At 41.9% G+C, this 14,268-nt stretch overlaps 1 protein-coding gene across 1 annotated transcript in view; it reads left to right on the top strand.

The window, feature by feature from the left end:
* Positions 1 to 14,268, top strand: part of NEBL (nebulette) — a 379,467-nt gene that overhangs the window by 13,811 nt on the left and 351,388 nt on the right. The window lies entirely within an intron of this gene.

Raw genomic sequence — 14,268 nt, forward strand, 5'->3', positions numbered from 1 at the left:
GAAGTAGGAGAATCACTTGAGGTCAGGAGTTCAAGACCAGCCTGGGCAACATAGCAAGACCCTGTCTCTAACAAAAAAAAAAAAAGAGAAGCAATAAACATATCTTTCCATGAGGATCTGTGTGGCGATCCCAGCTGTTGCTCGCCATGCTTGGACTGATAATGCACACGAACAGTAGCGAACACTTCCTCTGTTTAGGTGAAATATTGAAATTTATAGCTGGATTACTGGTCATTGACATGCAATGGAACAAAGGATGACAAGAATAATGTTGTCTACAAAGGTAGTTTATAAAAATCACTTTGTTACGACTGTTTTCAAAGTCTTAGGAGTGAACCACGTGTTTGACGCATCAGGCCATATATACATTTACTTGCATATCATGTTTTTTGTATCTCCTGGAAATAAGTTTGATGGCTTCGTTTCCTGAAACTAAATTTAATCAGGGATTAATGGTCAATTCCTGATGAATGAAAGGTCTTAACAGGCTCTCGTGGAAGAATCTTCTTTTCTCATGTGATTTTCCTTCAATGTTCTGCCTTTTCTCCCACATTTCCAGAACTTTAAAAATAACTCTGTAGGATCAGTGCTTCTCCCCCAACCCAACCCTCCCCCACCGCACCATCTCTCCATTTCTCTTTCTCTCTGTTTGAAGTCTTTTCTGTTGCCAGTGACGTAGTTCTCTGATTCTCTTAACATTAAGGGGAATTCTATTTTAAAATGTCTAAATGCTTAAGGAACGTAATAATTAAGGGTTATTCCTATCAGGAATAGAAACACCGTATTAGAACATTTCTTCCTCAGAGGCTACTAAAGAAGGAAAATTCTGTTTAGAGGGTTTGCCTCTGTGGTCTTTTTTTAAAACGGTAGTTATGTAATGTCAGGTTTAATTGGCTGGGAGTCAGGAAGCCAGTTTATTTGTGTGCCTCTCGTGTCATATATACCTGCAGGGCTGAGTGGCCCGTAAAAAGCACTTAAGATTTGCACACGGGGGCTGCTGCCCAGGAGGTGGCCTGCAGAATGGCAGTTTGGCAGACGTTGAAAGAAAAGCATATTGGTTTTTTTTTTTTTCTTTATACAGTGATGAGTATATAATAGGGACTGAATAAACATGTGTTGATTGGCTGTAAAAGAACCTTTACTCTGAATGGGAGACAGCAGTCGCTGATCTGATAGCAAGCTTCCCAAGTCTGGCTTCTTTCTCTGGGTCTGTAGCGGTGGGTCAGGAACAATTGTTACCCAGGATTTAAAAATTAATTCCCTAGCAGGAGAAAACAGGTGGTAACATAAAAGAAGACCCTGAATAGAGGAAGGATCAAGTAATTCTCAGAAGAGACCCGCAAGGTGGGTGTTTACAACCTCACCTGTCTTTACCAACGCATAGATAGACATGTCAGGGGACAGGTAAGGTCTAGGAGTTTTGCCAACGTGGGATGAGGACAGGCTGATGATTCAATTGTGACAGTGGAGAGGCTTGGTACGCTAAAAGAGAAACATGTCTAGGAGGTGAACCTATGAATAGAAAGAAAGAATCTTGACGGTGGAGAGATGATGGAGAACATTTGAGTGAGAAGGAAAAGAAGGGAAACAGGTGGCCCTGCTGCTGGGCAAACCATGTGCCTCTTGTCCAGAATGGAAATGTCACAGAGGTTTTTTCAATGAACTACCTGCTGAAGGTTTAAGAGAGAATACCAGTTGGTTTCTTGCTTTGCTTTCTGTGGACAATGTCACTGCTTTCAAGCTGCTTTGCGCTTAATTTGGAAAACAAGTAAGAATTGGTTGATGGAGTAGCAGTTGTGAGGACTTTAGAACAAGTGGTCTCTGTCATGTTGAAATTCACAAGAGCAAAAGGAGTCACACCACACCCAGACTTTGAAGAAAGCCTTCACACGGTGTAGGGGAAGAAGGAAAGGCTGTGCTTGTTCAAGAAATCTTAGGTTCTCAGAAGCTCTGAGATAAATGAAGTGTGCCATATCCCTGTGACTGGTCTAGTCCTTAGCTCACAGTTAATTTTTAATAAAGATTTACTGAATAAACAAAAGAAGGAATAAGAAAAAAAGGTGGCTTAAGTGAGATAGAAGACTTTGAAAAATAAAATCCTGATTGAAAAGTGTTAATTATTTCAGAGAGAGAAAGGGGGAACACATCTTTAAAAAAAGTGTGGAGCAAAAGCATCATAGGACATCCCTTGGGAGCTTTCTAAGCTCAGATTAGCCTAACACACAGTTTAAAAGATGGATGACTGAGTGTTCAAAGATGGTAGACACAGTAAGACCGGGATCCGAAAAACCAAAACCATGGCTTGTGACAATTCTAAAGACAAAGTGGGTTTCAAAAGCACTTATATTCTAAGAAAACAGTGGAACCCTGGCTTAGGGAGGATAATTGTGATAATAAACGATGACAGGAAAAAATCCTATTTAGCTTTTATGCAGTTCCTTTTTAGCTTTTATCCTTTCAACTGAGAAGAATAGATTTACAACTAGAAAAGATCCAAAAACATCATTAAGAAATTAAAGTAAAAGTTAGGAGAGCCAGCAGTCAGACATCAAGTCGTTTTGCATTGGGTTAAAGAGATTGGAATCTCTCCATCCAGAGGGTGGCATCTTAGGGACCTGAGAAAACCCTGTAGATGTGGTCCTGGAACTGAAATGCTGGAATCATGTCCCTTAGCAGTGAGACTGGATGTGGTGGGGGAGTGAAGGGACCATTCCCTTCTGGGGCTGAGGCTGAGTTACTTTACCTTGCCGTCCCTCAGTTTCCTCACCTATAAAACGGTGATGTTGTCTCAGTTATCCCATCTGCAAAATGGGCATTCTGTGTCTCACTTGCTGATAATAATAGTATTTGCTACCTCTTCTGGTTACTGCAAGGAATAAATAAGATAATCTATGTAAATAGTTGATACACAGTAGACACCGTGTAAAAGTTGGCTGTTATTACTATTGCCTATTCTCTTTGAGAAATTGTCAGCAAAAGAAAGCTTTGGGGATGGGAAAACATCCCAAGTTTTAGAAAGAGGAAGAGACAGATTGTAGAAATTACAGCCTAATTAATGTGACATTAATTCCTGGCAAAATCCTCATATGGATGAGTGCAGGATGGTTATAAAAACTTCGAAATAAAAAGGCCTCTTAGGTTCTGTCATAGTTTGCTAGGCTTGCTGTGACAAAGTACCATAAATGGGGTGGCTTAAATAACAGAAATTTGTTGTTTTACAGTTCTGGAGACTAAAAGTCCGAAATCAAGGTGTCGGCAGGGTTGGTTTCTCCTGGGGACTGTGAGGGAAGAATCTGTTTCAGGCCTCTATCCTTGGCTTTTGTTGAATAGGTGGCCAGCCATCTTCTCCCTGTGTCTTCACATCAACTTCATGTGTGTCTGTTTCCTAATCTCGTTTTCTAAGGACACCAGCCATCTTGTATTAGGGGCCACACCTATGACCTCATTCTAACTTGATTACCTCAGCAAAGACCCTATCTCCAAATAAGGTGACATTTTGAGGTCTGTGGGGTTAGGACTCTAACACACTTTTTGGACTCCAGTACATACACAATTCAACTCCAACAGGTTCACTAAGAAAAGTCAAGCAGAGCAAAATTAACTGTTTTTGATGCTAGAGAAGAAAGGAAATATATACACAGTGAACTTAAAATTTTTTTTAAAACAAATTCAGTGCTGTTAATTATTTTTTATTTTTGAGATGGAATCTTGCTCTGTCCACCCAGGCTGGAGTGCCGTAGCACTATCTCGGCTCACTGCAGCCTCTGCCTCCCAGGCTCAAGTGATCCTTCCACCTCAGCCTCCTGCATGTGCCACCATACCCAGCTAACTTTTTGTATTTTTGGTAGAGACGGTTTCACCATGTTGCCCAGACTGGTCTTGAACTCCTGATCTCAAGTGATCCACCCACCTCAGCCTCCCAAAGTGCTGGGATTACAGGCGTGAGCTGCTGCACCTGGCCTCAATGCTGTTAATTTTTTGTATATCAATGATACCTTAATAAAGCTTATAAAAGATCAGTGTTAAAAAATAGTAAAAGACTAACAGAGACTTTTTCTGAATTACAAGTTGACCACAGTATCTGTTTCTTCCTTTGACATGTGTGTCTTCGTGATTTCACTAATATTTTCAAGGAGTAATAACCTTTTCCTCTTTCACCCAGGACCTTTACTTTGTGACATTACGTGCTTTGTAAGCTTGTAAAACAATTAGAAAATTGTTCTCTGATAGATTGTTCTTGCTTGTAGGAGAATGGTATTGAAATATTCATAAGGAAATGAATTTCAGTTTCAAATGGCAAGAAGAAATATGGTTTAAAATTTTACAGAAAATGACATAGTTCTTGCTTTATGTTAAAAAGAAGGGGGAAAAACGCACGATTGTGACCTTGGCTCTAGTTCAATGTAGAGATTCTGGTGTGGAGATTTATAATCTTAATATTCCTACAATTTAGGATTTATATTTCAATTTCAAAATTTAATTATTAATTTTCTCATTAAACTTTCTCAGATAGCTTCACTTTCTTAAAACTCCTTTTATTATTTTATTAAGTAATGAAGGATTGTATCTGTATTTCAAGAGTGAGTGAAATAGACTTTTGTAATTGCCATTTTTTTATATATAAGTAATGGGCTCCTAAAAAAAAAAGCACGAAGGCAGCATAGTTATGTCTTGTGATAAGAACTGGGTTGGTCTTGCTTTGTTTCCAGTAGACATGCTCCCTGGTTAGCCTTTTCTCCCAGGTGAACTTTATTACCTGATAGAAATCTGATCCATCAATTGAATTAATGTGTGTTTTGAAAACAGCATTCTTCTTCCATGCTTTCTCCTGACTTTGAAAACAAATCCCAAACACACTACTCTCTTTTCCTCCTCATAATCAGATCTTAGCTTTCAATGCCTCCTAAATACTGTTAATTTTTTGATAACTCTTTGTCCATTTGTACAAAAGCACATTTGTACTTTTTTGCCCCGTGTTTACAACCACACCAAAAAGATGCCAAATGGAAAACTCTCCTGGTCTTTAAAGAAAGGGCAAAGCTACTTCTCGCAAATTACATGACTAGAATTCCTCCTGTCTCCCAATAAATGAATGCCAGCAGTTTTCTTCTTTCCTTGGAGGTTCTACTGATTCTTTCTATTTTATCACTTGAGTGGCCAGAAATTCAGCACTTGTGGTGTGATGGATGTTTTTAACTTTTCTATGAACCATTGTTTTGAAATATGGGGTCTGGGCCCTGCTGGAGACTGTAGGGCTGTTCCCCATATTGCTTTTGAGGGGTGGCAGTGATCAGTAGGCGGGGGTCAACTCCACCTCTTGCGGCCTCTGTTCTTGTCATGCAGTGGGGGTTAATCTCTGCAGAGGAATTGATTGTGAGGAGGCAAAGAGAAAATGGATAATTATAAAGAACTGGGCACAGCTCAATAAATGGAAACACGAATGACCACGTGATAGTGCTTTTCCAACGCACCTCCCTTGCCCAGTCAGTTTTCGTTGTGGACCCAGGCAGTGTTTTCCCTATTTCACTCTTCTGGCCTTTTCAAGTGTGTCAATTGTTTGAGCTATAGCAATGCAGTGATTACCAGTGATTACCTGGGTTTTGAATGTGCGTTTGAAAGTTGAAGTGTTACCTTATTATAGGCACAGCACTCAAGATTTCCAGAGTACTTGTATGTAAAAGGGAAATGAATCAGACACAGAAAAAGAAACATTGCACGTTATCACTTATCTGTGGGATCCACAAATCCAAACAATTGGACTCATGGAGCTAGAGAGTAGCAGGATGGTTACCAGAGGTTGGGAAGGTGAGTGGGAGAGTGGCGAGGAGGTGGGGATGTTAATGGGTACCAAAACAATAGTTAGAATCAATAAGACCTGGTATTTGATAGCACCACAAGGTGAGTATAGTCAATAATAACTTAATTGTACATTTAAAAATAACTAATAGAATATAATTGGGTTGTTTGTAACTCAAAGGATAGATGCTTGAGGGGATGGATACCCCATTTTCCATGATGTGATTATTAAAAATAATTTTTTTTTTGAGACGGAGTTTCACTCTGTCGCCCAGGCTGGAGTGCAGTGGTGAGATCTCAGCTCACTGCAACCTCTGCCTCCTGGCTTCAAGCAATTCTCCTGCCTCAGCCTCTGGAGTAACTGGGATTACAGGTGTGCACCACCACACCTGGCTAATTTTTGTATTTGTAGTAGAGATGGGGTTTCACCATGTTGGCCAGGCTGATCTCGAACCCCTGACCTTGTGATCCACCCACCTTGGCCTCCCAAAGTGTTGAGATTACAGGCGTGAGCCACCACGCCCAGCCTGTGATGTGATTATTATGCATTGCATGCCTGTATCCAAACATCTCATGTACCCCACAAATATATACACCTACTATGTACCCACAAAGGTTAAAAATAAAAAATTCAAAAAGTACTCCTGTATGTATTTCAAATTGGATTGCATTGTCAAATTATTTTAGATTTTGTGTAAGATTTGGATTTGGAATAAGAGTTAATAAAGAAAGGCGATAAAGAGACTCCAGTCTGTGAAGATTTATTTTATAATGTTGATAATTGAGGAAAGTGTGCATCCAGCATCTCTTTAACATTTTGAATAATGTGGAGAGTTTGTGCTGCTGGTTTTGAGTGCTGTGCTACTTTTCCCATATTCTGTTTCATATTGTGAATTTCTAAACACAGGTGCTACTGAGGCCCACGAGCACAAAGACATGAAAATTTAATGTTATAGCTTGTTTCCATTGTGGCTCACTTTTTTTTTTTTTTTTTTTTTTTTGGCAGAGTCTCACTCTGTCACTCAGGCTGGAGTGCAGTGGCGCAATCTCTGCTCATTGCAACCACCACCTCCCAGGTTCAAGCGATTCTCCTTCCTCAGCCTCCCGAGTAGCTGGGACTACAGGCACATGCCACCATGCTTGGCTAATTTTTGTATTTTTAGTAGAGATGGAGTTTCACCATGTTGACCAGGCTGGTCTTGAACTCTTAACCTCAGGTGATCTGCCTGCTTCGGCCTTCCAAAGTGCTGGGATTACAGGTGTGAGCCACTGCGCCCAGCCTGTGACTCACTTTTAAATCTGACTTTAGTGTTTGCTTTAAAGAAAATTTATTCTCTATATGGTATTAATAAAATGAGAAGTTCCTCTCTGAACTGGAGAATCATTCTCTATGATTAAGCCAATTTTTAGGAAACAGTTTCCCAAAAACACTGAATCAGGTAGAATAGATTTCTGAAAAATATACATATCATGTCTGTATTCATTATGAACTTCTCTATTTTGCCCCTTCTATTTTGTTCATGTGGTCTTATTTCATTTTGCATCATTTAACAAATATAACGAGGTGCTACGTCTTACTTTTAAGATGTAAAGGCTTACATTTATTTCTGTATATGCTTTTATTTTAAGAACTTAATTTACGGCCGGGCACAATGGCTCACGCCTGTAATCCCAGCACTTTGGGAGGCTGAGGAGGGAGGATCATGAGGTCAGGAGTTTGAGACCAGCCTGACCAACATGGTGAAACCCCGTCTGTACTACAAAAATTAGTTGGTTGTGGTGGTGTGCATCTGTAATCCCAGCTACTCAGGAGACTAAGGTGGGAGAATCACTTGAACCCTGGAGGTGGAGGTTGCAGTGAGCTGAGATTGCATCATTGCACTTCAGCCTGGGAGATACAGTGAGGCTCCGTCTCAAAAAACAAAAACGAAAACAAAAAAAAACCTATATATATATATACACACACACACACACACACATATATATATAAAAAACAAAAAATTAGCCAGGTGTAGTGGCAGGTGCCTGTAATCCCAGCTATTCAGGAGGTTGAGGACGCTGAGGCAGGAGAATCTCTTGAACCTGGGAGGCGTAGGTTGCAGTGAGCTGAGATCTCACCATTGCACTCCAGCCTGGATGACAGAGCAAAACTCCGTCTTAAAAATTTTTTTAAAATTTGAAATACAAGAGTCTTTGCAGCCTTGCTGTATAGCGTGGGCATTAAGAGCCAGACTCATTTCTTTTTGAGCTCTAGACCCACATGGGGAACCACTTCATCTCTTCAACCTCAATTTCGTTATCTGTGAAATGGGAGATAATATTGAATAATAGCATCTACTGCCAAGAGTTGTTGAGAGGTTTACAAGAGATAATGCATAGAAAGTGCCTGACCCCTAAATATTACGTATTTTCACGGCCATTGCACAGTTGTGAGCTAGAAGGCTCATGGTGTGGGGTGGACAATTTTGGCCTAGGAGACTGGAGTTTCTCAGTCAGATAAAATCCACCAAGTCTGAAGATGGAGGTTGAGACCAAGGAGACCAAGACTTTGGTTGTAAGTACATAAGGTGGTGCTGGTTTTCTGTGGGGTTATTCTATTATTCATGTTGCTACAAACAAGGAAACTGATGTACAGTTGTTTTTTTCAAGGGCACTCTTCACTTTAGAAGAATAAAGAAGGAAAATAATGCGGTCATTGGATTTCTGGACTACAGCTTGACTCATTAGTCTTTCTTTGCTCTCTAAATAGAAAGTTAAATTACTGTTCTGAGGTTCTGAAATTCAGAGTGGAGTTTGTGCTTGAACCAAGTATAATATTACTTGATGTGCAATTGGGCAGAATAGTTAGAAGTTTGGATGAAATTTTATCCTGTTCCTGTTTCTTTTTGGCTTTTGTTACTCTGGATTTTTTTTTCTTTTTCTTTTTTCTTGGACAAGTTCTTGCTGTGTTTCCTAGGCTGGAGTGCAGTGGCATAATCATAGCTCACTGTAACCTTGAACTCCTGGGCTCAGGTGATCCTTTCATCTCAGTGTCCCATGGATTTATGTTGACTTTTGTCAGTGTTGGATACTATTGTCCTTGTAGCCTGTGATGTGATGAATAGCCCGGGGGCATTGTGTAACATTGGGAAATGGAGGTGAGGAGATGCTCATTGGATGCCTTTGGAATTCTTGGTACTAATGGTTTTAAAATATTTTACTGGAGTCACTGTCCCTGGGGCCCAATCTATGAGATTCGTTAATGATCATTGGAAGTCAAGGAGTGGCCAGACGGATGAGCCTGAAAGAGAATCCATGATGGATTGAGCTGTGTTGGGTGGAAGTAAGATCAGACTTGACTCTGTCTACATTCCTCGCAGGCCCTGGAAGGCTTGCCTTCTCTGTCCCATTTCTGGATAGTGGAAATGCACTCACTCCTTCATTTATTATTCAGTAATGATGGAATTCATTTGTTTATTTACTTAATATTGAAAGAGCCTCTCCTATGAACCAGGCGCTGTCCTAAGTACTTGGAATGTGGCAGTGAACAAAGTAGAGGAAAATTCCTGTCCTCGTGGAGCTTCTTAGTGGAAAGAAGCAGACAAAACCCAAAACAAAACAATCAGTAAAATATTAGAAACGGATGCATTCTGTAGAGAAAAATCGAGCAGGGGAAGAGGTAAGTTTCACTAGGTTGGGCAGGGAGTAGGAGGAGAGTTTGCAATTTTGCATAAGTTGGTCAGGGAAGTCTAGTTCTCACACTGGAGTAAAACCTGGTACAGGCAAGGGAATAGCAAGGGCACGGAGTGAACCTGGGGCATGTGGGAAAAGCAATCCAGGCAGGAAGCCTGTGTGGAAGGGAGGAAGGGGCCAGGGGACAATGGGGACCCTACAAGGCCTGTAAACCATTACAGGGACTGCAGAATCCAGGCAGCTCTGACTAAGGGGGCAGCTGCTGGGGTGTTGAGCAGAGGAGTGACGTGATGTGTGACTTAGGGTTTTAGTTTTTTTTTCACTTTGCCTGGCTGTAAAAATAAAGCACTAATGGGCTAAAAAAGGACTTTTGTGTGTGTGTGCTCGCGCTAAAGGGACAGTCACATATTTACTGTAATGATATCCCCTTGGGTGTAAACAAGAGTGCATTTTGTCATTAAAGTGAACCAAGAGTTATCATGAGGCTATGGTCCTTGAGCGAGTTGGACCCCCTGGAAGTTTCTACACATGAGTGTCAGAAGAAAGTGATGACGCAGGAGGTTTCTGTCATCATCAGTGACAAAGTCATGACCGTTGACTAAAGCAGGGTGAATTACATGGTGTGCGTTGCTATATGTGCGAAAACATATCTTTTGTTTCCTGAATATAATTTCAGCCTAGGTTGCTTTAGAAAAATCCTGCAGAAGAATTGAGTCTTGTTTATTTCTCCAAAAATGACTTTCCTTTCTTTGCTCTCCCTCATTTCATCCTTCCCGTCTCTGCCCTTCAGTGATGATCAGAGGTCAGGGAATTGCCCTAACAGTGTGTATATTTCTGAGTGGTGGTCATTAATTTTCCTTGGCTTGGCTGAGGAAACATTCCTGTCACCTCTTTTGAACATCGAGCACCACCTTGGTGTGAATGAGTTTCGACAACGGGACCTTGTTCTGCAGCCAGGGTTGAAGAAGTTGGCGAAATTCCACTTCCTATTAATTTTCTTGTACAATTTGGACACCTAGGAAAACATCTGAAGAAAGTTTTCATTTTGTGAGCTCATAATAAATGCCATAACGTGGTGTGCCAGGCTGTTGGCTTCGGGTGTGACTTTTGTACAGAAGGTGTGCAAAGAATGATTACTATAAAGATTAATTAGGAACATGTAATGATTCTGTCTTTTAAACTTTTGAAACATGGAAATGGATTTACACAGATAATAATTCTGAAGTTTTCACATCTCATTTTTATATTTGCCAAACAACCCCACCAGTTTCTTTTCTTGGCAGTGCAAATGTTTGGAGATATATTGTATGTTCTTCAGCACATGTGACTTCATGTTTTTCTTCACATACTGTAGTTGTGCAAGTCCGTGGTTGGAGCCTCACTGGGTAGACTCCCAGCCATCATTTCAGCTTTAATTGGTTGTAAAATATTAGCAGGAAGGCAAAGTTATTTTACACCGAAGTGACTTTTTTGGGAAGTAGCAAATTAAATTTTATGGTAGCAGCTGTTCTGAGCAGAATTTGTCGGGAAGTTGATGAGAAGCGAAAGCTTCCAACAGTTCGATATAAATCCTTAGTTTAAAAAAGATGCAAGCCGCACATAAACGAGGCTATGGAAGTAGAGACAAATATTTTTGGTCCATATTTTATTTATTTGTTTTGTAAATAATTTAAAAGTGAGGCCTTCATTATTTCATAGTTCAGTCTTGGTCTTTCAAAAATAATCGTTGCTCTGATTTTGCAATGGGAGCCTTTATTTAGTTTAGAAGTCAATAATAATATGCTAAAAAAGGAACATAACTTAGTAGAGAACCTCCCTAAGGGGAGAGCTCTGAGTGGAAAAAACACAAACTGTTTTTCCTCTGTTTTTACCCGACAGCAATCAACGCAGAAGAGTTCTGTGACCAGATGTGTGAGGGATTTTCCCACACATACAGAGAAGGGATCAGTTCTGCGGTGGACATGAGCTGGGTGTCCTCCAGTTCACTTCTGACCTTATCTACCTGGAGATAGCACCAGATTCCACAGGTTGAGGGTTCAGTCCCACAAGACCGCCGCCATCACCCACTTCCGATGCCATTCGCAAGCTCCAGTTCACTTTATTTGCGCTTGTGACTAACAGGCTATTAATCAGGGTTCCCATGACTCTCTCCTTGGGTTCTGTTAATTTGCTAGGGTGTCTCACAGAACTCAGGGAGACCCTTACTTATATTTACTGGTTTATTAGAAAGACTTACAGGTCAGATGCGATGGGGCTTATGCCTCTAATCCCAGCACTTTGGGAAGCCAAGACAGGTGGACCACTTGAGGTCTGGAGTTTGAGACAAGCCTGGCCAACATGGTGAAACCCCGTATCTACTAAAAATATAAAAACTATCTGGGTGTGGTGGCGTGTGCCTGTAGTCCCAGCTACTCAGGAGGCTGAGGTGAGAGAATCGCTTGAACCCAGGAGGCGGAGGTTGCAGTGAGCTGAGATCGCACCACTGTACTCCAGCCTGGGTGACAGAGAGAGACTCTGTCTCAAAAGGAAACAGAAAAAGAAAGACTATTACCAAGGATACCGATGAGGAGGTGCAGAGGGTGAGGAAGGGGTGCAGAGCTTCCATGCCCTCCCCTGCTGCACCCCCTCCAGGAACAGCTGTCCAGAAGTTCTCACTACCATGTTCTCTTGGGCCTTTTTGGGATACTTCACTGGATAGGTGTGATTGAAGCGTGGACACCCATGTGGAGAAATGTGATTAGCCACAGAGGGGATGATCTAATGCTAACAGACGAGTGGGGAAAGCCAGCCAGACCCATCCTTTCAGGTTCTTCTTGGCCTCTCTGTGCAGGCTTCCTTCCTCCTGGGGATGGGGCAGGACCCCTTCTGAAACGGGGGTCTTGTGACCCACAATCAGATAATGGACGTCAGAGAATTTCTTTATGGAAAGGTAGGGGAAGGTGAGAGCATATTCTTAGTTTCTATGGCCTGTCCTGGGGAGAGAAAGGAGCAGGCAAAAGGAGGGCAGGGGCTGGGCACGGTGGCTCACGTCTGTAATCCCAGCACTTTGGGAGGCCAAGGTGGGTGGATCACTTGAGGGCAGGAGATCGAGACCATCCTGGCCAACATGGTGAAACCCCATCTCTACTACAAATACAAAAATTAGCTGGGCGTGGTGGTGCGCACCTGTAGTCCCAGCTACTCAGGAGGCTGAGGCAGGCCAATTGCTTGAACCCGGGAGGTGGAAGTTGCAGTGAGCCGAGATCACTCCACTGCACTCCAGCCTGGCGACAGAGCGAGACTGTGTCTAAAAAACAAAAACAAAAAGAAAACCACCACCACAACAACAAAAAAGGAGGGCAGGATAAAGCTCTGCCTGAGAGATTCTGTTTTCTGAGGCCTAAAGAGCCCCAACATTCTAACACAGGACTATCTTTCACCTTCATCACTCTGATGCTGTTCCAAAGCTGCTTTGGGAACCACGGACCAAAGTCCACATAATTTAACAGAAGAAATACTTACTGTTTCAGTCACTTAGGAAATAACAAGGGTCCTGGGAGTGATGAGCCATGAACTGTGGATGGAAACTAATGTACATGTTTCATAATATCACAGGGGTATACTGGATAAATCATTTGAGAAGAAGCTGGGACATTTGCATGTGTTATTCCCTTTCTGGAACTTTCTCCCACCACACACCTTTGTCTTGTTGATGCCTTTTTGTCCTTTAGGCCTCAACTGTTAACGGGGATGCCTTTTCTGGTCTGGCTAGTTCTCTCTACTGTAAACTCTTCTAACCTTGTGTAGTTCTTCTTAGCACTCATTTTATATTTATTTGAGTAATTCTTTATCCTGTGAACTCCAAGAGATAAAGAAGAGTTCCGTTATTTTTTCTGGACATTATTGTATCATCACTGCCTAAAAACAACGCCTGGCATGGTGATAAATATCTGTGATTGATAAATATTTGTTTCATGAAGGAACCTGTGAGTGAATTGAATTTGGTTGGCGACAGGAAGGCCAGTACAAAGATTCCTGCCTGCAGCCTCAAGTCTAAATGCTGAAGGGGCCGGGTAGCTAAGGTAAACGGGTGAAGCAGACTGTGAGGAGCTTGAGTTGCTCTGGGCAACCAGATAGAATGTTCTGGACAGGTGCCTGCTTGGTGGATGTTCTCTTGTTCCTTCCGTGGAGGCGGATTCTTCTTACTCAGGGATGTAGGCTTGAACTGTGGTAAATATCAAGGACTCCCCGGGAAGACAGGACTTATGGAGTAGAGAAGACTGAGGAAACTTACACTACTCTTCATTGAAGTCTTTCTAGAATCCACAGCAATGGTGACTGAAAGAGGAAATCACGAGGTAAAGTTAGCCTGCAGTGGGTTGAGGACTGAGTGGGAAGTGAGAAGGGAAAGCCAGTGAAGGGAGGCTCCTCCCTTGAGAATTTTGTCCAAAGAAAAGAAAAAAAAAAGGCAAGAAAAGAGACCAGAGGAGAAACAGGGTCAGAGAAGAATTCCAGAAAGATACAAGGGAGGGGAGGGACTTTCTTTGCCAATGAGGACCCCTTCTTCTGAGAAACTGGGCGAAGGTCCCTAGTTTCTGAGGTGAAAACGGCAAACGGACAATGAGACCTTGTCGGGAGGCAGGAGGAGGTCCCAGGCTCAGTGAGGGGAGTGCGTGTGGGGTTGGGGTTTTGCTTTGGGGAAGCTGTGTGTGGATGTAGTCCTAAATGCATCTCCATTTCTACTTTTTATCACAGATTTTATTAACAGGTGCTGAAGAAATATTACTAGAAAGATGGAGGCAAAGCTTCCCTTGCTTTTTG

This window comes from Theropithecus gelada, chromosome 9, assembly GCF_003255815.1.
Source record: "Theropithecus gelada isolate Dixy chromosome 9, Tgel_1.0, whole genome shotgun sequence".
In the NCBI taxonomy this organism is placed as follows: domain Eukaryota; kingdom Metazoa; phylum Chordata; class Mammalia; order Primates; family Cercopithecidae; genus Theropithecus; species Theropithecus gelada.